Source organism: Chrysochloris asiatica, unplaced genomic scaffold (assembly GCF_000296735.1).
Source record: "Chrysochloris asiatica unplaced genomic scaffold, ChrAsi1.0 scaffold00225, whole genome shotgun sequence".
Taxonomy (NCBI): Eukaryota; Metazoa; Chordata; class Mammalia; order Afrosoricida; family Chrysochloridae; genus Chrysochloris; species Chrysochloris asiatica.
In genome coordinates, this window is record NW_006408743.1 from 3397202 (window position 1) to 3422566 (window position 25365).

Sequence of the window (25365 nt, forward strand, 5' to 3'; positions counted from 1 at the left end):
CACTACGCAACCAGTAGCAGGTATGTAAAGTAGAGAGGTCTTAATAACATTTTGTATTGTCTTCATTATTGATAAAACATTATTGCCACATACCATATTAGTTTTTAATCGTCAAACATAAATTTAATCTTAATCAACACATTGAATTTAATATATAGAGCAATATTGAGATATTTTAATCAGTATGTTTTAAATTCATGAGACAAACAAGAGTATTTTAAATTATTTTTCATAGGGTTGTACAAATTATTTAATATTGATGTATAACCTCAATTAAGAAAAATTGTGTATGAAGAATAGTAAGATTAAAAATAATTACAAATATTCTTTCTTAAAATAAGTACCAGTTCTTATTTTATAGTCATAGTATTCTACAACGTTATTATATGTCTGTTGCTATTATCATTATTATTGAGAAAAAATTCAGATGGACATGCCTTTTTTCCTTAGAAATAGTAAAATGTATCAAAATAAAAAGTAGTAGATTTCTGTCTTTCTCCAATTGGCTCTATCACAAGACAATTTGGTGCCCTTTAAATGTAACAGTGATACGTCTCTCTCCAAAACATACTTAACCATCCTATCTGTATAATCAATCCCTTTAAACTTCTTACATTTTTAACTCTGTGACAAGATGATTAAGAGTAAAGTGATATTAAGTGCCTCTTGGAAATGATTATATCACTTTCTCTGACCTTTAAATTACATATAACATTTGTCTTGGACAAAGTTGTACAATTGCTCAATGTTGTGGACAGTAACATTCATCTGGCATTGTTAATTTAATTAGTAGTGAAATAAAAAAGTTAACTGAGCTTTCATTGTTTCTAACACCAAGAGAAGTTCTAAAACTATGTGAGGAACTTAAAGAAAGTTGATGATTGAAAATTTGCATCCTAGCATAAATTATATGACAAGTCAAACAAGCATTCTATTGAACAGTCTATATTAACTCTGCATCTTTTTCAGGTATTTTGAAAACATATTTGTTGAAAAATAAATCACTATTTCTAAGCCCTGCATCAAATAGTGACAAAGGTTTTGAAAATATAAAGTAAAAATATAAAAAAAATATAGCATGAATAATTTGGACATCTTTTATTAATGGTATTTGTTCAGCTATAGTTTTTTGTTTTTGTTTTCCTCTTTCTACCAAGATGTAATTAGAAATGCTCCAAGGTACAGATAGATTTGTAAATAGTCAATATTTCTTAATAGGAAATTGCAATACTGCTGAAAGAATGTCACTTACTTTCAGACGGCATTAATCAAATAAGAAATAGTCTAATTTAATGCTAAATTAGACAATATGTTCACTGTATAGAAATGCAATATTTTGAGGATTATATGTCTGATAACATGCTTAGAAAATTCAGAAAAAAAGCACTATAATTTCAAAACTAAATATGTACCATGGAATGAAAAATCCTGGCATGCCAAATAATCAGAAACCCTAAAGGTTGATAAGGAGTCCTGGTTTGGCTCTCTGGGCTAAGGTATTGGGCAGCAAGGTCAGTTTGAACTGCAAGGCCTGAGGTTCAAACTCACCAGCTGCTCCTCAGAAACTCATAGAGTCACTATGAGTTGGAATCAACTCTAAGGCACTTAACAACAACAACAAAAGTTGATAATTGCATTCAAGTCTACAATAACTAAATAAAACCTACCATCTATACCCTTCATTTAAAAATAATATTTAATTTCATATTGACTTTTCTTTGGAAACACAGCCAAGTAGTAAATGTATTGCTTAATTTAAAACAGAGATTTCATAGTTACATTTTTAATTATCTTGCTTAATATTCACATAATTTTATTTCATTGTGATCAAGTGATATTGTCTGAATGATTTAATTACTGAGTGTATGCATTACAAAATACTCTAATGTGTGTATAGAAAGCAGAATGGTAACTAACCATATGTATAAGCTGGACAATGAATAAGGAAGACTGGAAAAATTGATGCATTTGAATTATGATGATGGCAAAGAATATTGACTATAAAATGGACTGCAAGAAGAAGGAACAAATCTGTCTTGGGAGAAATAACCGAGAATAGATCTTAGATATGAGGATGGTGTGATTTCATATTTTCCACATACACTGGACATCTTATCAAGGAAATTACTCACACAATTGTAAAGGTGGACCAGTTCAAAGTCCGTGGGTCAGATGTTAGGTTGAAGGATTCTCCTAACTCACACAGCTGCAAGAACTCATGAACCCAATGTTGGCAGATCAGACAACAGACTTATGGCTGCAGAAACAAATGAATCCAAGGTTAACAGGTAAGATGCCAGGCTACTGCCAAACTACTGATGACTCCCAGGTTCAGTAGACAATCTAGCAGGTCACTGGCTCAAATCTAAAGGCCTGAAAGTCAGGTAACAGACCCAGAAAAAAGCAAGCAAGCTTCTTCTAGGGTGTCCAGTACATTGAAAGAAGGACAGCCCCAAGGGAACTACCTTTTAACTGATTGTCTGCTTATGGCAGATTTCTTCATGGATTTAATTCCATTATATTAGAGCTCCTCATGGGGGATTTTGCTGGGGACTGACCTCGACATAGTTGTGTTGTTCACGAGTGTTTGGTTCACAAGGAGGGGAGCTCCAGCGGCGATAGAGATAGCGAAAGAATACACAGACAGACAAAAGGAGGGAGACAAGGAGGCACGCAGAAACCAGGGTGGATGCATCACTGGTGGGCAGACTTGGGATTACAGGCATCGTGGCCTCTGCAGGTAGCAACTCACTGCCCTGCAATCTTTACTGCATGCCCTCCAACTTGTAATGCACACCTGGGCTGGCCTGGGCCTCTGTTTTATTTAGGGGAGGAGCTTCACACTAAGCTGGGAGGGACTAAAACAGGATACAGCTAACATCAGTAATTTTCCAGACACTCAGGTAACTTTACATCGTACTTTGCTGGTTCGAATCCCAGGCCCGCAACTTGGTTTCTCAGGCTCAATTAACATATCTATAGCCCCTGAGCTCAGTTGGAGGAAGGTGAAAGAGAAGGACAAAAGGCTTGGGTGAGTCCTGCTGTGTTGGCTCCCTGAGTCAGGCCTGCAGGAAGACTCGAGCTGCCCAGGTGAATGGGCTGCACCTGGAAAAGAGATTAGGGAAGATGGGTTCTTTGTCTGTAGAACAAAGGACCGGGAAGTAGCTAAATTATTTTCAGTTAATCCGTTGGAGAAAGGCTTGACCTTTGAAACCTTTAGTCTTGGCTTTAGGAGGTTTTAATATTTCTCTGTGGATAATAAGGTCTCATGTCTGCATTTAATTATAAACATAACTAAATACTAAGATTAAAAACAATTTGTTTTGACTACCAATGGCCAGAATTTTTTCCTCAGAGCCTGCAGCCTGTACAGTCTACACACGATCTGCAACAGGATTTGTTGTTGTTTTGCTGTTAGGTGTTGTTGTTGAGTTGTTACTGACCCATAGCGATCTTATTCACAATGGCACTAAGCACTACCTGGCCCTGGCCAATCTTACAATCTTAGTTACACTTGAGTCCATTGCTGCTACCACTGTGCTAGTCTATCCTGTTGGAGGTCTTCCTCTTCTTCACTGACTCTCCATTTTACCAAGCATGGGTGATTGTTGTTGTTAAGTGCTATGATTCAGTTCCAACCCATAGCGACCCTATACAGGACTTCTGCGATACATTTTACCAATTTCACTACTCTAGTCCTGATTTGAAGATCTCTGGTAGAATAGTGGGTTACAAGCTGAGCTGCTAACTGAAAGGTCAGCAGTTCAATCTACCAGCCTCTCCTCAAGAGAAAGATAAGGCTTTCTATTCCCATAAAGATTTACAGCCTTGGAAACCCTATAAAGTGTCCCTATGTGAGTTGGAACAGACTACATGGCACATAACTACCACCATCACCACCAGTCCTGGTATGGTGCTATGGGTTAATACACTGAACAGCAAGGTCGGTTTGAACCACAAGGTCAGTGGTTCAAGCTCACCAGCCATTCCTCAGAAACCCTATACAAGGTTGCTATGAGTCAGAACCGACTCAACAGCACTTAACAATAACAACAGCCATATCAAATGTCAGTTCTTTATATAATAAAAATATGATACAACACTCATGAAAAATATCTATCAATCAATAAATAAATACCAGTAAAGCCATAAATGTTGAATATCAGAGAGATAAAAGGTAAGTCACATATGATCACAAATATTAAAAGAATGAGCTTATATTATAAATAATTAAAAAAAAAAAAAACAGTTAACAGTATTAACATAGGAAATCTACATTAAATAAAGTATTTTGTTGTTAGTACCAAGGAGTTTGTTCTAACTCATACTGACCTTATGTACAACAGAACAAAACACTGAAAATTCTTAGAAAACAGAGATGTATTTGTTATTGTTAAGTGCTGTTGAGTCAGTTTCTATGGTTTCTAAGGCTTTTAAAAATCTTTGCCAGAACAGAAACCTTCATCTTTCTCCTGAGGAGTGGCTTGTGGGTTCATACCAATGACCTTACAATTCACAATCCCATATTATCCTACAATGTCATTATGTTTCCCCAAAATTTATTTAGACCTAAACAAAATAAAAATCTTATTAAAATACTCATAAATCTATAGATAATACAAACATAACAATTTAAGACGACTTAATGTGTAATTTACATCTTCACCCTCTCTAAAATGTATTAAGCACAAATGGCACTTGTAAATTTTCATGAATTACTGAAGAAAAAATAGGTAATAATAATAAATAAAGTATTTCTCAATCTCTTGTATGGAAAATTAATAGAAAGAACATTCTTCATCCTGTCTTATGAAGTCTACATGACCTTGGCTAATATAATATTAAACTCTAAGTTAGATGATTTGTAGTAGAGAATACCAGAAAGATATTTATTTCTGTTTTATTGATTATGCGAAAGCATTCACTGTGTGAATTTTAACAAATTATGGGTAATATTGCCAATAATAGTTATTCCAGAATATTTAACCATGCTCATGAGAAATCTGTACATAGACAAAGAATTAGTTGCACAAACAGAACAAGGGGACACCTAAAACAAGTGTTATTCCCCAATGTTGTATGTTTTATTTAGTCTGTATGCCGAACAAATAATCTGAGAGACTGAATTACATGAAGAAGAAAGTGGCATCAGGGTTGGAGTAATACTCATCAACAAGCTGAGATAATCAGATGCCAAAAACATAAGTATGAATGGAGCAAAGAATGAAATTTTGAAACACCTCATTTTGCTTGGTTCCATAACCCACACCCATGAAAGCAGAAGTCAACAAATCAAACAATGTTTTTATTTAGTATAACCTGCTGCAAAGGACCTTTTTGAAGTATCAAATGCCAAAGCTGCCACTTTGATGACTAAGTTATGCCTGACCCAAACCATGGTATTAGCATACTGGTTATGAATCGGGCTGTGAACCTTAAGGTCAGCAGTTCAAAACTACGAGCTGTTCCGTGGAAGAAAGATGAGGCTTTCTGCTCCCATAAAGATTTACAGCCTCAGAAACCCAGTACAGGGTCACTATGAGTAGGAATTGACTCCATGGCACAAAACCATCACCACCATATGCATGGGAGAATTGGATAATGAATGTAGAATATCATCAAAGAACCCATTCATTTGAATTAGTGTTGGTAAAGATTATTGAAAGTATCATGGACTGCCGTAAGAACAAACCTGGCTTGGGAGAAGACAATCATAAAGCTCCTTAGAAGTGAGGATGATAAGATTCATCTCTCATTCGCTGGATATGTTGTCAGAAGGGACCAGTCCTTGCAGAAAACCTTTGTGCTTGGTAAAGTGGAGGATGAGCTAAAAAGAGAAAAATCCTAACGAGATGAATTAACATAGAGACAACAATTATGGCCTCAAATATAACAACAACTGTAAGGATGTCACAGGCCGAGGCAGTGTTTTGTTCTGTTGTGCATAGGGTCATTCTGAGTTGGTTCCAATTGGATGGTACCTAAGAACACCAACAAGGTAAGTTTGAGGAAATCATCCAGAGCAAAATAAATAGAAACTACTAAGCAGATGTTGAGAAACAAAGAAGTTAGAAAGACGTGTTCTATTAAACAACATTATTAATAATGGAGAAAAGATTGAAGTTGTCACGGACTTCATTCTTCTTGGATCAACTATCAACACTCATAGAAGCAGTAGTCAAGAAATCCAATGACATATTGCATTAGGCAAATCTGCTACACAAGAACTTTTTAAAATGTTGAAGAACAAAGATGTCAGTTTGAGGATTAAGGTGTGCCTGACCCAAGCCATGATATTTTCGATAACCTCATATGCATGTGAAAGCTGAACAGTGAATAAGGAAGACCATAGAAGAATTGATGCTTTGTGTTACGGTGTTGGAGAAGAATATTACAAGTGCCATGGGCTACCAAAAGAACCAACAGATCTGTGTTGGAAGAAGTGCAGCCTGAGTGCTCCTTGGGGGCCAGGATGGGCAAACTTCATCTCTCATACTTTGGACATATTGTCAGGAGGGACCAGAGACTGGAGAAGGATATCATGTTTGGTAAGGTGGAGGGTCAGAGAAAAAGAGGAAGATCCCCAGTAAGATGGATTGGCAAAATGGCAGCATCAATGGGCTCAGTGTGGCAACAATTGTGATGTTGGCCCAGGACCGGGCAATGTTTCTTCTGTTGTACATAGGGTCACTATGAGTCAGTACCGACTCAATGGCACCTAGCAACAACAATCATTTGTACAATTTAAGTCTTAAAACCAGAGAACAAATACAGACATCATTGAAGTGAAAATATGTTAAAATGTATTAATTTAGGATATTCTAGAATTAATGAAAGGCATGAATTTTCACTTTAAAAGTACACAAGATTAAAACAAGCAAAACAATTATACTCTTTCCCATTAACATCGCATGGAGGCACTCATTGAAGTCCTGATGTGGCTCTGTAGGATAAGCACTACACTGCTGACTGAAACGTTGTTGGTTCAAACCCACAAGCTATTCCTCAGGAACCTTATGAAGTGTCACTGTTTTTCAAAACCAGCTGAACGGCACTTAATAACAACAACAACAATATATTTATTAGTGTCATTGCAGCAAACAAAAGAAAAGGATTCAGAGTTTTGGTTATTTCATTGTTATCAAGAATAAATTGAGGATAAGAAATAAAATTGCTCAGCACAACTGAAATTTCAGCTGAGAGTGACCTATTTACATTCTTGATTAAACAATGTCAACATTGCAAGTTGAGATAATTTGTTTGTTAAGTACAGCTGCAGGAAAATTGCTCTAACATAGATTTTTTGTTTGTTTCTTAGAAATTCACTGAAACTTGTTAAAATAGTTCAAATAAATTACCTCCCTCTTAGTTTTTCATAACTAACCAGGCAATTTCAGTAGAAACATAGATCTGCTATTTGAATAAAAATGCTGTTTCTAAAAGTACTAGTGTATAAATTCTAGATAAAATGTTATAAATTTTTCAAACTTTTTATTGTGTGTATTTTCAAAAGAAAAAAAAAATGCTTGCAGGGTTGATTCTGACTCATGGCAACTCCAACTGTTATGGAAAAGAACTATTCCATAGAATTTTCATGACTGTAATCTTTATAGAAGCAGCTGTATAGCTTTTTTTATTTGTGTGTGTGAAAATGTTGAGTGTGTGTAAGTTGTCAACCTTTAGCTTAGCAACCATTCAAAAACCACTTGTGCCACCCAAGGTCTTTGTGTGTGTATATCGTTGTTGTTAAGTGCCGTGGAGTAGGTTCTGACCAATAGCGACCCTGTATAGGGTTTCTGAGGAGCAACTGGTAAGCTTGAACCACCAGCCTTGCAGTTCAAATGGCTTTGCAGTCTGGAGCATTAACCCACAGCACCACAAAAGGATTGTGTGTGTATGTAGCTGGGAGAAAATTCCCAATTTTTAAAAAATCAGTATCAGTATTTTCTGAGATTATTCTAATGTCTATATTGGGATGTTTCTTACTAATTCAATAAATGTTTTAATAGTCATTCAGCAATGATTTATTGAGGGTCTCCAAAAACTATTCTGAGCACTAAAGTGTGGCACTGAAACAAATAGACAAAAATATTGACTTGTATCAAATATTGTATAGAAGATTTCTAATCAGGAAGTAAATATGGTCAAATTATTTACAATGTAAGTAAAATATAAGATAAATGTTATATAAATACAATATCTTTTCCAAAATAACTACATTTTATTTATAAATTCAATATAAATAATATTTCAAATAAACATATCCCCCCTCAAAAAAATGTAATTTTTTGGAAAAGTACATTATTATGCATAAAAAACTGATGTCAACTAATTTTAGTATCCTTGTCAGTTCTTTGTAGAGAATAATATGATTAAATATTATATTTACTTCATTATTATTATTACACCATACAATTGTCAATGTATATGGTTTTTTTCTATTATTCATATATTAAATAATGCTATTATAACAAACTAAGGGAGGTGTCTATTTAATGGCATAATATCCAGATGGAGGCAGACTCCCAAGTGACATCTTGGGACCAATTATAACCACTGGTAAATACTGTGTATATTTTATGCTAGCTGTTAGAGAACGTAAAATGGAGACCTGATTATCATTCCAACTGAGAACATTACATAATCGCTCCATTGACTGTACTTATTTTCAGGATGTTCATGTTCAATTTAAGGCATGCATTATCCTCACATAAAGTTCTTTGTGGCTTCTATCCTGGCATTGTAATGGACTTTCTCTTACAAATGATTAAATTGCTCATAATTTTCAGTGAGCATTTAAGGTCACAGGAGTCCATTTGAAAAATATTCTAATTCAAATATACCAATGACTTTCTTTTTAAAAGGTACAATTCATTCATTTGTGACTATCAAACCTGCATCCATTGCACTGGTATTATAAAGTAGGCTGATATTAATTATTGAAGAGTAGATTTTATATTCATCAATAATTCTTTAATGTGCCCCTAGAAAGTGGTTATATTAAGTTCTATAACCTGATTATAATTGCATGCAAACTTTTCTGTCATAAAACAAAATATTTTATTTTTAAAATTATATATTTAAGATTAAAAAAGTGGTTATAATAAGTTCTATAATCCTGATTATAATTGCATGCACACTTTTCTGTCATAAATCAAAATATTTTATTTTAAAAATTATATATTTAAGAGAGAAAACAAATAATAAATCCAACATGTTAGAAAATATCCTATAAAAATAATGCTGATTTTTACATTGATTTTTGTCATTCTGGAGATAAATACTGCTTGTGTAATTAGAAAAGAATACTGAAGAAACAGATATTATTATCAGATCATTTACTTTAAAAATGAATGTAATTATAAAAAGCAAATTATAAAAAAAAAAATGTCTATTTTAATTTAATATGCTACTTTCTGCCTTATCTTCACAACTCACCCTACTTATATGTAATAAAATTTGAGCAAACAGTACAGAAAATACATATAATTCTTAGGTTAAAGACAGAGGCTGACAGGAGAGAAGCTCTTTCTTAAACTCTGTGGTATACATTTCATCTCTGTAGAACTAGTAATCCAAGACTAGGAATATTCATTCTTAATAAGAGATTTTTGCATGTGAAAGTTAGACAGTGAATAAAGAAGACTATAGGAGCATCAATGCATTTGAATTATGCTAATACCAAAGAATATCAAAAGTACTATGGACATCCAGAAGAACCAACAAATCTGTCATGGAAAAAGTACGGACAAATTGTTCCTTATAAGCAAGGATGGCCAGACATCATCTCTCATACTTTAGACGTATTATCAGAAGAGAACAGTCCCTTGAAAATGGCATTTTGTTTAGTAAAGTGGAGGGTCAGCAAAAAAGAAGAAGATTCCCAACTAGATGGATTGGTAGAGTGGCAAAGGCAGTGGGTTCCAGAGTAACAATTGTGAAGATGGTGGAGGAGCTGGTAGTGTTCCATGCTATCGTGGATATGTTCTTTATGAATTGGAACTTTCAGAAGTGTTTGAAGGGCATCTAAGAACATCTTCTAAACATTTTTGCCTCTCTAAGAAAATATTAAATTGATTTACAATTTAGATTAATTGTATATTAAATAAACTTCAATCAGTTTCTGTTCGTTTAATATGATTTGTGTTTTAACAAAACTTTGGATGATATACTTTATTCTGAATCTATAGAATATTAGCATCATTCTATGTCTAGAATATAGCAATAGTAAGAATCATTATTCTTCCACAATAAAATTACAAAATTATTATCATACTTCATTTGAATTCACACATATAATTTTTGATGTTAGCTATAATATCATATTAAATTTTTTACTTTATCACAATTATAATATTTCAATACGATTTTCAACCTACTACAAATTAGCAATTATTTCCTATGTTTTATAAGGCTATTCTTGCTCATATTTCTCCATGCTGTTATTAAGTCCTTTGTTCATTATTTCTTCCTCATTCTGTTTCTTGGTTTAAAATGATAGTCTCTCTTACGGTAGTTTATCTTTGTTTTATTCTTCTGTCAGTGGAAGATGTTGTTAAATGCCCCTGAGTAGGTTACGGCTCATAACAACTCTGTATTGGTTTTCCTAGCAGCAATTGGTAGGTTTGAACTAAGGACTTTGCAGTTAGCAGTCCAGTGTTTATTCTACAATGACAGATATTTAATGATAAACTATGGTTCATTATTGTTATTAAAGTGCATTTTTATTTCCATTATTTTCAGTATTATTCTCTTGAAATTTGCTGCACAGCCACTTCTCTATGCAACTATTTCTGAATTTAATTGACTAAGATTGTGTCTTTAAACTGAGAAGTTATGTTTTTCATTAATTCTGGAATTCTATCAGCAATAATTATCTCAGCTATTGCTATTCCTTCACTTTTTCTATTTTTCTCTTTATTCCTATTATACACTCATTGCCTTTTCATTAAGTTAACAAGTAGATATACCCATCTTTCCCATATATTTTATCCTATCATTAATCCAAAATATTTGGCATTCCTTAAATTTAATTTGAAATTAATTCAATCAAAGAACAATAAAAAAGTTGAAGTGCATAATATAACTAAAATAGTTGACAGACACAAATCTTACTCCATTTTGTCTCACGTCCCTGCTTCTGCTTTTTGGAGTATATAATGCATGACTATGTTGCAGTTGTTATTAGGTGCCAGTGAGTCTGTTCTGACTCATAGCAACCCAGTATGGGCTTTCAAAAAGTGACTGGTGGGTGTTAACTGCAAGGTTTGAGGTTAGCAATCTAGTGCTTATTCTACAGAGCCAAACCAGGTTGCCACCCATGACTATACTCATTTTCAGAGGAAATTATTTTGAAAAATTCTGAGATAGTCAACACAGATTATTACAGGAACCATCTCTGGAACACAGAGGACTGAGGTTAATTTTGAGTAATACACCCAACAGAAATTCTTGGAAAATTAGTTTTACAGAGTGTGTTAAGTATAAAAAAACAAAATGCACTTTTGTACTTTCCCCTGACTCTGCATGGTTCTATAAACTTGAATATAAAGTGTGTGTACTTATGTCTCTTTGGAAGGTTATTTTTACCTTTCATTTTGTTGTTTCTTGATTTAGAAATCTTTGAATTTAAATGAAACTTGTCTTTTATTTTACAGAAATTGTGTTTTGTTTCTACCAGTTCACAGTTTAATTATAGATTGCTGCAAGCATTTAACTCATAACTTTAAATGCCATGACTCAATATGTCTCTGTCTCTCTTTTTGTTTGCTATTTTACGTTTTTCTTTTCATTTGCTTTTTTGCATCATTGGTTCCTTCCTTTTTTCCCCTTTGTCTTTTCTTTTTCTTTCTTTTCTTCATGACCAGGCACAAACCAACAAAAGATACAGGATGTGGCTAAAATCCTCTTAGCAAGGGAGTGCAGTAAACCTCCCATCTCTTGATCCTCTGGGAGTTCAGTAGTGTATTGTTGTTATTAGGTGCCATTGAGTCAGTTCCAACTAACAGCAAGCATATACACTGTCTGATCCTGTGCCAGTCTCACAATCATTGATAACTTTAAACCCATCATTGCTGCTACTGCTACAATACATCACATTAAGGTCTTCCTTTTTTTCACTGACTGACTACTTTACCTAGCATTATGTCCTTCTCCAGAGACTGGTCCCTCATGATAAAATGTCTGAAGTATGAGAGACAAATCTGGCCATCCTGCCTTCTAAGGAGCATTCTGGATATATTTCTTCAAACACAGATTTGTTTGTTCTTATAATAGTCCAGGTAACTCTTAATGTTCTTCTTCAACACCATAACTCACAAGCATCAATTCTTCAATGGTCTTCCTTATTAACTTTTCAAATTTCATATGCATCAGAAGCTGTTAAAAACACCATGGCTTTAGTTTGGCACATCTTAGTCCTCAAACTGATACCTTTGCTCTTGAACACTTTAAAGAGGTTTTGCTCAACAGATGTGACCATTTCAATATATTTTTTGATTACTTGACTGCTGTTTCTGTAAGTGTTGATAGTGGGACCAAGCAAAATGAAGTTTTTGACACTTTCAAGCTTTTATCCATTTCTCATTATATTATTTATTGGTCCAGTAGTGAGGATTTTAGTTTTCTTTACTTTGAGATGCAACTCATATTAGAGGTTATGGTCTTTGATCTTTATCAGTATTTTAAGTTCACTTTTAGCAAACAAGGTTGTATCATATGCATATTATTGGTTGTTAATTAGTTTTCCTCCATTCCCGATGCCACATTCTTCTTCATATAATATAACTTCTCAAATTGTTTGCTCATCATACATATTGAATACAATCTTTGTGCACACCTTTCCTAATTTTAAACCATTCAATATTCCATTGTTCTGTTTCAACAATTGCCTCTTGGTCATTTTGAGCACTATTATGTTTGCCAAAATACTCATTCTACTCAGTGCTGTCCATAGCTTTACATGGTCTACATAGTCAAAACATTTTGCATAGTCAATAAAGCACAGGTAAATATCTTTGTTGTATTCTCTGCTTTCAGCCAAGATCCGGCTGAAGGCAGCAATGATATCAATTGTTCTACAATCTCATCTGAATCTGATTTGACACTCTGGCAGTTCCCATGTACTGATTCTGCCTCTTTTGAATACTCTTTAGTAAATTTTTATTTGTATGGGACATTAATAATATTGTCCAATGATTTCCACATTAAGTTGGGTGACTTCTCTTTGGAATAGGCACAAATATGAATGGTTTCCAATAAGTTGTCCAGGTAGCTGTTTTCAAAATTTCCTGAGTAAGCACTTCCAGTGCTGCATCTGTTTTTTGAAATATTTCCATTTGTATTCCATCAGTTCCCACAGTGTTCTTGGCCAATGCCTTTAGTGAATCTTGAACTTTTTCCTTCAGTACCATTGGCTATTGAAATTGTTGAACACTGATCTTTTTTTTTTTTAGTACAGTTATTCTGTGTGTTCCTTACATCTTCATTTCATGCTTTATGCATCATTCAATATTTTACACATACAATCCTTTAATATTATTGATTATTGCAAGTTGAGACTTGGCTTTTTACTCAGTTTCCTCAGCTTGAGAAATGCTGAGGATTTTCTTCCCTTTTGGTTTTTTAACTTGAGGTATTTGCACACTTCATTATAATACCTTGCCTTTTTGAATTTTCCTGTGAAATTTCCTTTTCAATTCTTTTACTTCCTCAGTTCTTGTAGTTGCTTCAGTGTCTCTAGGTTTGAGAGCAAATGCTGGAGCCAGCACAACTGCTGGAGCCAACACTAGTGCCAACTGCCACGTCCGACAATTGGCTATACTTCATGCCCTCAATGGGGAGATTAAACCTGAGTAGGAGCAACCAATAGATCTGTTTTGGAAGATGTGCAGCCAGAGTGCTCCTTGGAGGCCAGGATGGCTAAGCTTCGCCTCTCATACTTTGGACATGTCAGGAGGGAACAGTCACTGGAGAAGGATATAATGCTGGGGAATATGGAGGGCCAGAGAAAAAGAGGAAGTCCCCCAATGAGATGGAACAGCCAGGTGGCATCATTGATGGCGTCAAATGTGGCAGCGGTAGTGAGGTTGGCCCAGGATCGGACATTGTTTCGTTCTGCTATGCATGGGGTCGCTATGTGTCGGTTCCGAATCGATGGCACCTGACAACAACAACAGGAGCAACCAGAGATGAGCAATAAAAGAAAGACACAAGACACAATTGAAATATATCAAAGTTGGAACCAGGTGGGCTACAGCACTCTAGAACCAGGTGGGCTACAGCACTCTGATGGAGATACTGTGACACAGAACTAAGCAGCAAGTTTATTTTATACACAGTTTAAGGGGAGGTGATTGGGGCCAGGGAAAATAATAACATCTGGGGTTTTGATGCATGCAGCAAGAGGGACTTTATCAGAAGAATGTAGTTGCTAGGGAAACACAGATAGGGTGGCTAGAATGTTGTGCAGGCTGAGCCAAAGGACATAGCTAAATACAAGGAAAGACCTTGCAAGTTCCCAGACCTGAGAGGCAGCTCTGCAAGTTCCTCAGTGTTGGGGGGAACTTTGACTTGGAAGCAACCCAAGTTTCTGGACCACAACTATTCAGTTGCAATCCTTCGGTTAACTTACCCCCAAGTCAGGGACCTTTGGCTCAACTGCTCCCAACAAGCAAGTTTAACAACCTTTTAACACCCATCTTTATATTTTCCTTCTCTTTTGTCTTCTTAATGACCCTTTGCTTTCTTCTTGTAGGATGTTCATGATGTCATCATACAATTCTTCTGGTGTTTGTTCATTAGTGTCTAATGCATCAAAACTGTTCTTGAAATGGTCTCTAATTCCAGGTGGGATATGAGCTTTATGTTCATTTTTTTCATTCATTTATTTTCAACCACTTTCACTTTCAGGAATTCTAGGTTTAATGGATGATACAAGCTCAGGTCCTTTGGATTCCATTATATTTCCCTTACTCATTTATTGCTTTAAGAAGTCTAATCTAGCACAATTGCCTCAGTTTCTCCCATGCCCCAACCATACCCACATGTCCACTATAACCCACTACTGTCTGTGTGTTTCTATTCTGTTTTTGGAATGCCAATGAATTTATATTGTTCGAGGGTTCATGAACAGTTATTTAGCTGCTATTTGACTTTTTTTTTTTTTAATTTAAGGCTTTATTGTGGATTGAGTGAAAGTTTACAGGGTATATCATCAGTTTTACATTCAACGCATCATACACCTTGTTTCATTACAATGATTATAATCACCTCCATGTACCATCAGTTAACAGTATTTCTCTCTATCCACTTTAGCTTTTTAAAAACAAACAAAAATCCACTCAGACATATATAATAATTTACATCTCCAAAGGGCACATTCTGCAAGTCTGCTACTGGCCACCAGTTCTTAGGCCTTCGCTTCTTAGTTGATGAATCTAGAGTCCTCAGCCACTCCCCCTCTCCATGTCCCCATTGACATCTTTATATTTATCTACCACCGCTATTTTTTTTGGAGGAAAGGATGCATCTAAATGTGAATTCTGTGCATCATAGTGACAAGAGGCATGCATTGAGTTTACATATTTATATACTCCTATGTTAACTGAAGATTTACATATTTGTATTTTCAATCATTTTGAACTCTTCACTTACCACAAGCTGACTACTTGGCAACTTCACATAAATTTTAATGAGCAATTCTAAGTTTAAAATATCCAAATCAGGACTTCGTCCAATTTTCTCCTTTATACTATTTCAGTAAATGTAAATAGAGATAGTACCCACAAGTCAAAAAAGACACACATTTTGCTAGACTCCTAAACTCTAAAGTCCCTGAGGCTCAAGAGATGGGGAGTTTACTGCACTACTTTGCTAATAGGAATTTAGCTACATCGTATATCATATGCCATATATATTTATTCTTACTGCCATAGAGTTGGTTCTGACTCATATACAGTTTCAATACTGTAGATCTTTAAGGGAATGGACCCGTCTAGGGTTACTGAGACTGTAATATTTATGGGAGCAGAAAGCCTTATCTTTCTCCTGCAGTTGTTGTTATGTGCCGTGGAGTCGGTTCCGACTCATAGCGACCCTGTACAGGGTTTCCGAGGCTGTAAATCTTTATGGGAACAGAAAGCCTCATCTTTCTCCCACGAACAGCTGGTAGTTTCGAACTGCTGATCTTGTGGTTCGCAGCCCGATTCGTAACCACTACGCTACCAGAGCAAATTCAAACTGTTGACCTTGTGGTTAGCAGCCCAATTCATAACCCACTACACTACCGGAGATCCTTTACAATAAATTTTTGTTGTTGTTGTTGAGTGCCATCGAGTCGGGTCCGACCCATAGCAACCCTGTACAGGGTTTCCGAGGGTGTAAATCTTTACGGGAGTAGAAAGCAATATAGTATGTCTAAATAAAGGGGAAAAAGCAATGGAAAATAGGTAATTTATATTTAAAATTGTATTTTATTTGTATTTGGTTTTATATTTAGTGAAATATAAAATCTTAAAAAATATTTTATTAAAGTGAAAAATAAAGTGTTTTTTCTCTAGTTATTTCATATAAGCTGACATTGTGATGACTTAAATTTTTGATTTTTTATTTAGTCCTCGCAATGGTTAGCAATGCTTAGTTGCACAAGTTTCCATCAAATACCACTTACAGGCTGCCTTGTTACTTTCAAAAGCTATTCTCAAATTTTCACATGTGTAGGAAATACTAATTTTTGTTGTTGTTAAGTGCCTTTCAGTTGGTTTCTATTCATAGCAACTCTGTATGGGGTTTCAAAGGATTCACTGGTGGGTTTGAACTGTCAACCTTTTGGTTTGCAGTCCAGTGCTTATCCTAGAGTGCCACATCAGAAAATATTCATATTGTTGTTGTTGTTAAAAGCCATTGAGTAGGTTCCAACTCATAGCGATCCTATATAAGGTTTCCAAGGAGCGGTTGGTGAGATTATACCATGGACCTTGCAGTTCAAACTGACCTTGCAGTCCTATACACATTAGCCAACAGTGCCACAACAGGACTCTGAAAATACTTTATGTGATGTAATAATTACAACAAATTTTTTAAGCAGATTCTTGAGAATTTTAATCTGTTGAATACTCTATTTCTTCATCTGTCAAATGGTGAAAAATGGTGAAAGAGTTAAAACATTGGATTCTTATAAATATTAAATAATTTGTTATACACAATTCCTTAGTTCAGTTCATATACACTATATATGTATATACATATATAGTTGTTGTTGTGAAGTGCCATGGTGTTGGTTCTGAACCATAACAACCCTGTATAGGGTTTCTGAGGAGCAGCTGGTGAGCTTGAACCGCTGACCTTGTGGTTCAAATGGCTTTGCAGTTTGGCTATACTCACACATTGTTTCAGAAGTTTTTCATTTTATCATATATCATTCATTTGGTGCCTAATGTCAAGAATAAGAAATAATATTTAAGTATGAATTCCTGTTTAGCTATTAATCAGAATTTAGTTTTAGAAAATCATTAGTTTGCACATAGGGTCTGTCTTAATTAGCTAGTGCTACTCTCATGGAAATGCTAGAAACCAATTCCAATGGTAGCTAATGTAGTAAATTAAAAATAGGGTTAGTATTATTAGTAAATTATAGAAAATATTTTAAACAAGCATTGTAAGTTTCATTTTTTTAAACCTATTTTATGTCACAATCTTTCCTTTTTTTCTATATATGTTTATTGTTTTATTCAATGAAAATTAACATACAATTATTTGAACCAAAAAGGTGATATTTTTTGAATATGCTAACTATATATTTAAGTATACATAATCCTTTATTCTGAATTTCATTATTTTCTCCATTTCATATGTGAGTTAATAATAATAATAATAATGATAACAATAAACTATGTAGTATTTTGTCCATAAATATACTATGTAGTATTACATATAGAAATACTATAATCTTCAGACATCTTCCTGGACAAATACATTGCTGACACCATCTTCAGTTGCTATCTCATTATGATCCCATGTGTGCCAAAGTATAATTGTGCTTCATAGTGTTTTGAATGGATGATTCTTCAGATGTAGATTGCCATAAATTTCTTCCTAATTGTCTATCATTGGACTTAAACCTCCACACTTCTATTAGTAGCTAAGCATGGTAATGTTTTATACCATCTTGAGGCTTCCAATAAATTGTACCACACCATATTTTACATATTAAAGGGTTAATTTTTTCAAGCAAATACAAATATTTATTCTATGTCTACTATATTGTTTTATATGTATAATATTTATAATATATAATATATATACACATTATTTGTATATATAATATAAACATAAATATACAGAAAATGCAACAAATAAAAGAGAACTGTAGTTTTTAAAACTTAATGTTTTAATTGGGGAGATATTAGAGTCAGATGAGGCCCCCATAAAGAGGGATTTGAAAGAAAGGAAAGTGAGGCTCTAACTAAAATAACAGCTATAGGAATGTTATGTTACAGGTGAATATGGCATGTATATGAGGTTCAGATGATGATGTCTACTAGAAATTGTGTTTGTAATATCTGAGATGCAGACACTAATTTGAGAATTGCCTCTATTTTGATTGTCACATAAAATTGTGATGCTACCCATTGCCATATATTCTATTCTAACTCATGGTAAGCCCATGTGTTACAGGGTAGGAATATGAACCTTTCATGTAAACTCTAGGGGGACTCCTGATGTGGTAATGTAGGATACCAATGGACTACAAACCACAAAATCAGTAGTTCAAACCTACTAGTTGCTCCTTGCAAACTCTATATAAAGTCGCTATGAGTTAGAACCAGTTCAATGACACTTAACAACAACTACAATCTCTAGGGAAGTAGATTGCATTCCTTTCTTTCATGACTCTAGTGGATGAAATCAATCATTTGCATTGCAAACTACTTTTTCTGTTTTTGTAGAACTTGCATAGTGGTTATGAATAGGGCTGCTAATGTCAGCATCAGCAATTCAAAATTACCAGCTGTTCTGCAGCAGAAAATGAGGCTTTCTGCTCCCGTAAAGGTAAAGGTGTACAGCCTCAAAAACCTGATGCAGGGTCACTATGAGTCGGAACCGGATCCATGGTACACAACCACCACCACCACCAAATTAGTTACTCCACCTCAATTATTCTACTTCCTTGTTTGCACTGCACACATTCTAGGTATTAACAACCCAAATGGACTCTGGTGTGGTGCTATAGGATCAGCACTGGACTGTAAATGACAAGGTTATCAGTTCAAACCCATGAGTTCCTCCTTGGAAACCTTATACAGGTATGCTATGAGTCAGAATGGACTCAAGTGCCCTTAACAACAACAACAAGCTTCCTTGATGGTACAAAGTGCTCAAACACTATCTTAAAGGTTGTTGGATCAAACCCATCCACTAGACATTGCAAGCTAAAATTTAAATGATCAGAATTTAATTAGTAAGCATCGTTATAAATATAAATTATTTTATTTTTGGATTTAGATTGGGGAAAAATAGTCTAGATAAGCTATTATCTACTTTCCTCTTTCATTTAACGTTTCCCAGAATAGTGTTTTGAATCTAACTGCAAACCAAACCTAAGACACAATAATAGACCTTATAACTTTCATGGGCAAAACACTTCTGAAAAAGTTTCATGTAGCATCAGTTCTTGGGGATAAATGTCAACAGTCTATTGTTTGTAAGCAGTTCCTTTAAAAGATATACTATTCTTGGTTTAAACTAAATCCAAGTTTATTTATTTATTTATTTATTTTTTCAATGGTTCATGCTGTGTTTCTCCCATTTCTTCCTGAGTATATCCAATGCATGTCCCTAGTTTTGGTTTTGTGCTCTGCAGATTCTTATCACACTGAATTCTTCAGTGCGCATCTGCTTCCTCAAGGCCATGACCCATTACATCTGTCTCAGCTTTGCTGATGCTCTCACTGTAGTTCTGTTTTCATTGAACATTGTTGTCACACTTATTTGGTTTTTTGTAGTTTAACTAAAATAGAAATTGAACAGAAATATAGAGAACAAAGACTGCACAAAACTTATTTTAAGTAGGAGTGATTAATTCTTTCAATAAAGTTCCCTGCTTTAAGTTGATCAATTCTCAGCAAACTTTAAATACTAAATGCTTACCATGGAAAAGAGATCTGGAGTGGAACTGTAGGATAAGTGCTGGACTGGTAATCATAACACTGGCAATTCAAACCAATACAGGGTTTCTATGAGTCAGAACTGAATTGACGGTCCACAACAATAATAATCATGGACAAGCCACTATCTTGGCTCAGAAGATAGATGTATAAATAAGGTTTGGTCGCTGTCTTCAATATGATATCATTCTCTTCTGTAGAGGGGTGAGAAGAAAGGAAAGCAATACAAGGACATGCAATATAATATGGAAAGCAATATGATAAATGGGCAATATGTGATGCCTAAGTTCAAGGAGCTCTGGTAGCGTAGTGGTTACGAATCGGGCTGCGAACCTTGAGGCCAGCAGTTCGAAACTACCAGCTGCTCCGTGGGAGAAAGATGAGGCATTCTATTCCCGTAAAGATTTACAGCCTTGGAAACCCTGTACAGGGTCGCTATGGGTCGGATCCGACTAGACGGCACTTAACAACAACAAGTTCAAAGATTACTAATAAATGCTAACAAGTTTATACCTCCTTACCACAGCAGTATTATCTCTAATACATAAATACATCCACTAGGATGTTTATTCCATTAAAGTATATTTTGCTTTGTTATCTTAAGTATTCTACTTCCAGCCCCAGAAAATTACTAAGACTTTATCTGAAAATAAAGCAGAGCCCACAAACATCTAAGTGATTCATACTTACAGTGACTCTGCATAGGTTTTCCTAAGTGATTAATCTTTACCTGAGCAGAAAATCTCATCTTTCTTCCATGGAGCTGCTGGTGGATATGAACTTTCAATCTTGCAGTGCCACTAGGACCTTTTAAACTTATAATAGATATGATAAAAATATCTGTTAAATTGTTAAATAAATCACCTAAAAAGTTTTGAACAAGTATCGTGTTCATACCAAAAAGTTTTGAACAAATACCGTGTTCATACCAAATTCAATTTTATTTTTCAAATTATTTTACAAGTCAAGCAAAACTTTTGCATAATTCTTAGCAATATTCCTCAATTTCCAAATTTAAACTTGAACAAAAACAGTACGTAAAAAGAAAATACTGTAAAAGTGAAAATGAAGATACGTTTAACTTGAACACATTTTAGAACATGTAAATTTCATGTTTATTTAAAATTTCATATAAAGATTGACAATATTATTGATTTTTATTTTGTTGTTGTTGAGAGTATACACATCCAAAACATTCACCAATTCAAGTTTGCTACATGTACAATTACATTATTTGAGTTGTGCATCCTTTCTCATTCATCTTTCATAAATTGTTACTCCCTCATTAATGCAAACTCCCTACCCTCTACACTTCCTACTTAACCTTTCAAATTGTTGTTTCTAATTTGATCCCATATTGATAGTTCTTAAAATAACATAATTCTCAATGCAGACTTTAAAAATAGTTAAAGTAAACAATTATTTGGCTTAAAGAAGACTTCAGGGATATTTTAAGTGTAAGATTTCAGTATTATCTCAGGGTATTCGTTTCAGGATTTTACATTCCTTTCATGTCTTCAGAAATTCTAGAGTCTATGATAATTTAAAGTTCTCATTTAAAGTTTCCCCTTTTGATCAGGATTTTTCTATTTTCTATTTGATTGGAATGTTTAACAATGGTAGCCAGACAAAATTCAGTTCTTCTTATCACATGGTTACAGAGGCAATTAATTAGCCACACTTGTCATACCATCCTCTTATTCCTGACACTTCTTCCTCTATTTTTTCCTGGTAAATAGAAAGCAATTAATGTGCCATGGAGGTTCACATGAAAGCTTTAAAGTCTTGTTATTGTTGTTGTTAAGTGTCATTGAGTAGGTTCCAACTCATAACTACATTGTATAGAGTTTCCAAAGAGCAGCTGATGAGCTTGAACCACTAACCTTGAGGTCATCAGGACTCCTTTTCAGACATGTTATTGTTGTTAAGTGTTGTTGAGTAGTTTCTAACCTATAGTGACCTTGTATAGGATTTCTAAGGAGTGGCTGGTTAGCTTGAACCACCTTTCTTGTGGTTCAAACAACTTTACAATCCAGAATATTAACCCACAGTGCTACACTAGAACTCCTTTTAAGACCGTGTTGTTGTTGTTAGGTGCCATCGAGTTAGTACCGACTCATAGCGACCCTATGCACAACAGAATGAAACACAGCCTGGTTCTGAGCCAACTTCATAATTGTTGCCACACTTGAGCCCATTGATGCTGCCACTTTGCCAATCCATCTCACTGGAGGTCTTCCTCTTTTTCTCTGACCCTCCACCTTACCAAACATGATATCCTTCTATAGCGACTGGTCCCTCCTGACAATACGTTCGAAGTATGAGAGATGAAGTTTGCCCATCCTGGCCTCCAAGGAGGATCTAGCTGCACTTCTTCCAACACAGATCTGTTGGTTCTTTTGGCAGCCCATGGTATTCTCAATATTCTCCTCCAACACCATAACTCAAAAACATCAATTTTTCTATATATGGTCTTCCTTATTCACTGTCCAGCTTTCCCATGCATATGAAGTTATTGAAAATACCATGGCTTGGGTCCAGTGCACCTTAGTCCTCAAGCTGACATTTTTGCTCTTCAACACTTTAAAAGGGTCTTGTGCAGCAGATTTGCCTAATACAATATGTCCTTTGATTTCTTGACGGCTGCTTCCATGAATGTTGATAGTTGATCCAAGAAGAATGAAGTTCTTGACAACTTCAATCTTTTCTCCATTGATATGAATGTTGTTTATTGGTCCAGTTGTAAGGATTTGTGTATTCTTTATTTGGAGATGTAATCCATACTAAAGGCTGTGCTCTTTGATCTTCATCAATAAACATTTTAAGTCCTCTTCACTTTCAGCAAGCAAGGTTGTATCATCTGCATATCACAGGTTGTTAATGAGTCTCCCTTCAATCCTGATGCCACATTTTTCTTCATATAACCCAGCTTCTCAGATTATTTGCATAGGATATAGTTTGAATAAGTATGGTAAAAGAATACAATCCTGTCACACACCTTTCTTAATTTTAAACCATTCAGTGTTCCCATGTTCTGTTTGAACAACTGCCTCTTGGTCCAGGTACAGATTCCTCACGAGCACAGTTAAGTGTTCCAAAATAGTCATACTTCACAATGTTGTCCACAGCTTGTGATTATTCACACAATTGGAAGTATTTGTGTAGTCAATAAATCACAGGTAAACATCTTTCTGATATTCTCTGCTTTCAGCCAAGTTCTATTGGACATCAGCAATGATATCCCTTCTTCCATGGCCTCTTCTGAATCTGGCTTGAACCTCTGGAGGTTCTCTGTCAATTCATGCTTGCAGCCATTTCTGTATTACCTTTAGTAAAACTTTACTTGCATGGGATATCAAAGATATTGTCCAATGATTACCACATTCCATTGGGTCACCTCTCTTTGAAATGGGCACAAATATGGATCTCTTCCAATCAATCAACCAGAAAATTGCCTTCCAAATTTCTTGGCATAGATGAGTGAGTACCTCTTGTGCCACCTCACTTTCTTGAAAGATTTCAATTTTTATTCCATCAATTCCTGGTGCTTGTTCTTTGCCAATGAAGTAGGAGGTAGAACAGAAGTACTAAACATATTATTCTGCCAATTAATTGGTATGACACATGAAACTATGATCTAAACCAAGGAACCAAGGAAACCGAGTCCCATGAGTTGTTTGGTTGTACCTAATTAGACAAAACAGCTACTCCTATTTTTGTCATTGTAAATAATCTACCATAAAACTTTCACCAATTCAATATTTTTATAGCAATTACAATAATTGGATATGCAACCCTACCCTTAATCATTATTGAGAAATTTTCATCAAAATTAACTCCTTTTTCTTCATTGATCCCACATTGATAGCTAGTCTTTATTCATAAGGGGGGGTGTCATAGAATAATTTCCTTTTCTGAATGACTTATTTAACTAAGCATAATACATTCAAGTTCAATATTGGAGCATGTATCAAGACTATTTTTCCTACTGACTAATATTCAATTATAAGCATATATCACTTTTTGTTTATGCATCCATCTGTTAATAGACATTTAGGCTTTTTTTTCACTTTTTGACTATTGTGAATAGTGCTGTTATGAAAATTGTTCTGCAATTCTCTTTTTTGACTTTGTGGCTTCAATCCTTTTGGGTATAAACTTAGAATTATAATATGGTAGCTTTAGGTTTTTAGGGAACACCACACAGATTTCCAGTGATTGTATCATTACGAATTCCTACTATCGATTGTTGTTGTTGTTGTTCTTATGTGCCGTGGAGTCGGTTCCGACTCATAGCGACCCTGTACAGGGTTTCCGAGGCTGTAAATCTTTACGGGAGCAGAACGCCTCATCTTTCTCCCGAGGAGCAGCTGGTAGTTTCGAACTGCTGACCTTGCGGTTCACAGCCCGATTCGTAACCACTATGCTACCAGAGCTCCAATGTCAACACATCATGAACAACATTTGTCATTCAACACATCATGAACATTCAACACATCATGAACATTTCCAATTCCAATTTCAACACATCATGAACAACATTTGTCATTCTCTGTAATTTTCTTTTTCGAATTAATCATCCTAATGGCTGTCTGAAAGCAACTTATTGTGATTTTGATTTGCATTGGACAGATCTTCTTAAAAAGATGTCTTTGAAGTGTTAAATAGTTAAAGTATCACTTTGAGGTCAAGGTGGCCTGTCCAAAGGCATAACATTTTCAAATACCTTAGATGTACATGGAGAGCACAGTGGCTCTCTATGAAAAGCACTTGTAGTTTATATCACAAGGTCTGCAGTTCAAGCCTGCCAGTTGCTCCACAGGAGTTTCTACTTTCATAAAGATGAGATTGCCACACCTTTTTCCCATTGTGTAAACTGCTGACCTTTCAGTTTGCAGTTGAGAACTTAATTTTTATGTCACCTGGTTCCTTTCAATCCATATTAAAAATACAATTTTAAAAGTCCACTGTTGTAGAGTCTATGTCAACTCAACAAGACCCTATATGATAGAGTAAACCTTCCACTGGGGTTTCTAATTCTCTAAGTCTTTATATGGAAGCATACTGCCACATGTTTCTCCTTTGGAACTGCTGGTGAATTCAAACTGCCTACCTTGCAGTTCACAGCCAAGAATTTGATCACTTAATCACCAAGCCTCCTTCAATCCATACTAAAGAGTATTATATAATACATACATAT

The 25365-nt window shown here is 34.9% G+C and overlaps 1 pseudogene; it reads left to right on the forward strand.

The window, feature by feature from the left end:
- The first annotated feature begins 2218 nt into the window (after positions 1–2218).
- Positions 2219–25365, forward strand: part of LOC102813505 — a 54145-nt pseudogene continuing 30998 nt past the window's right edge.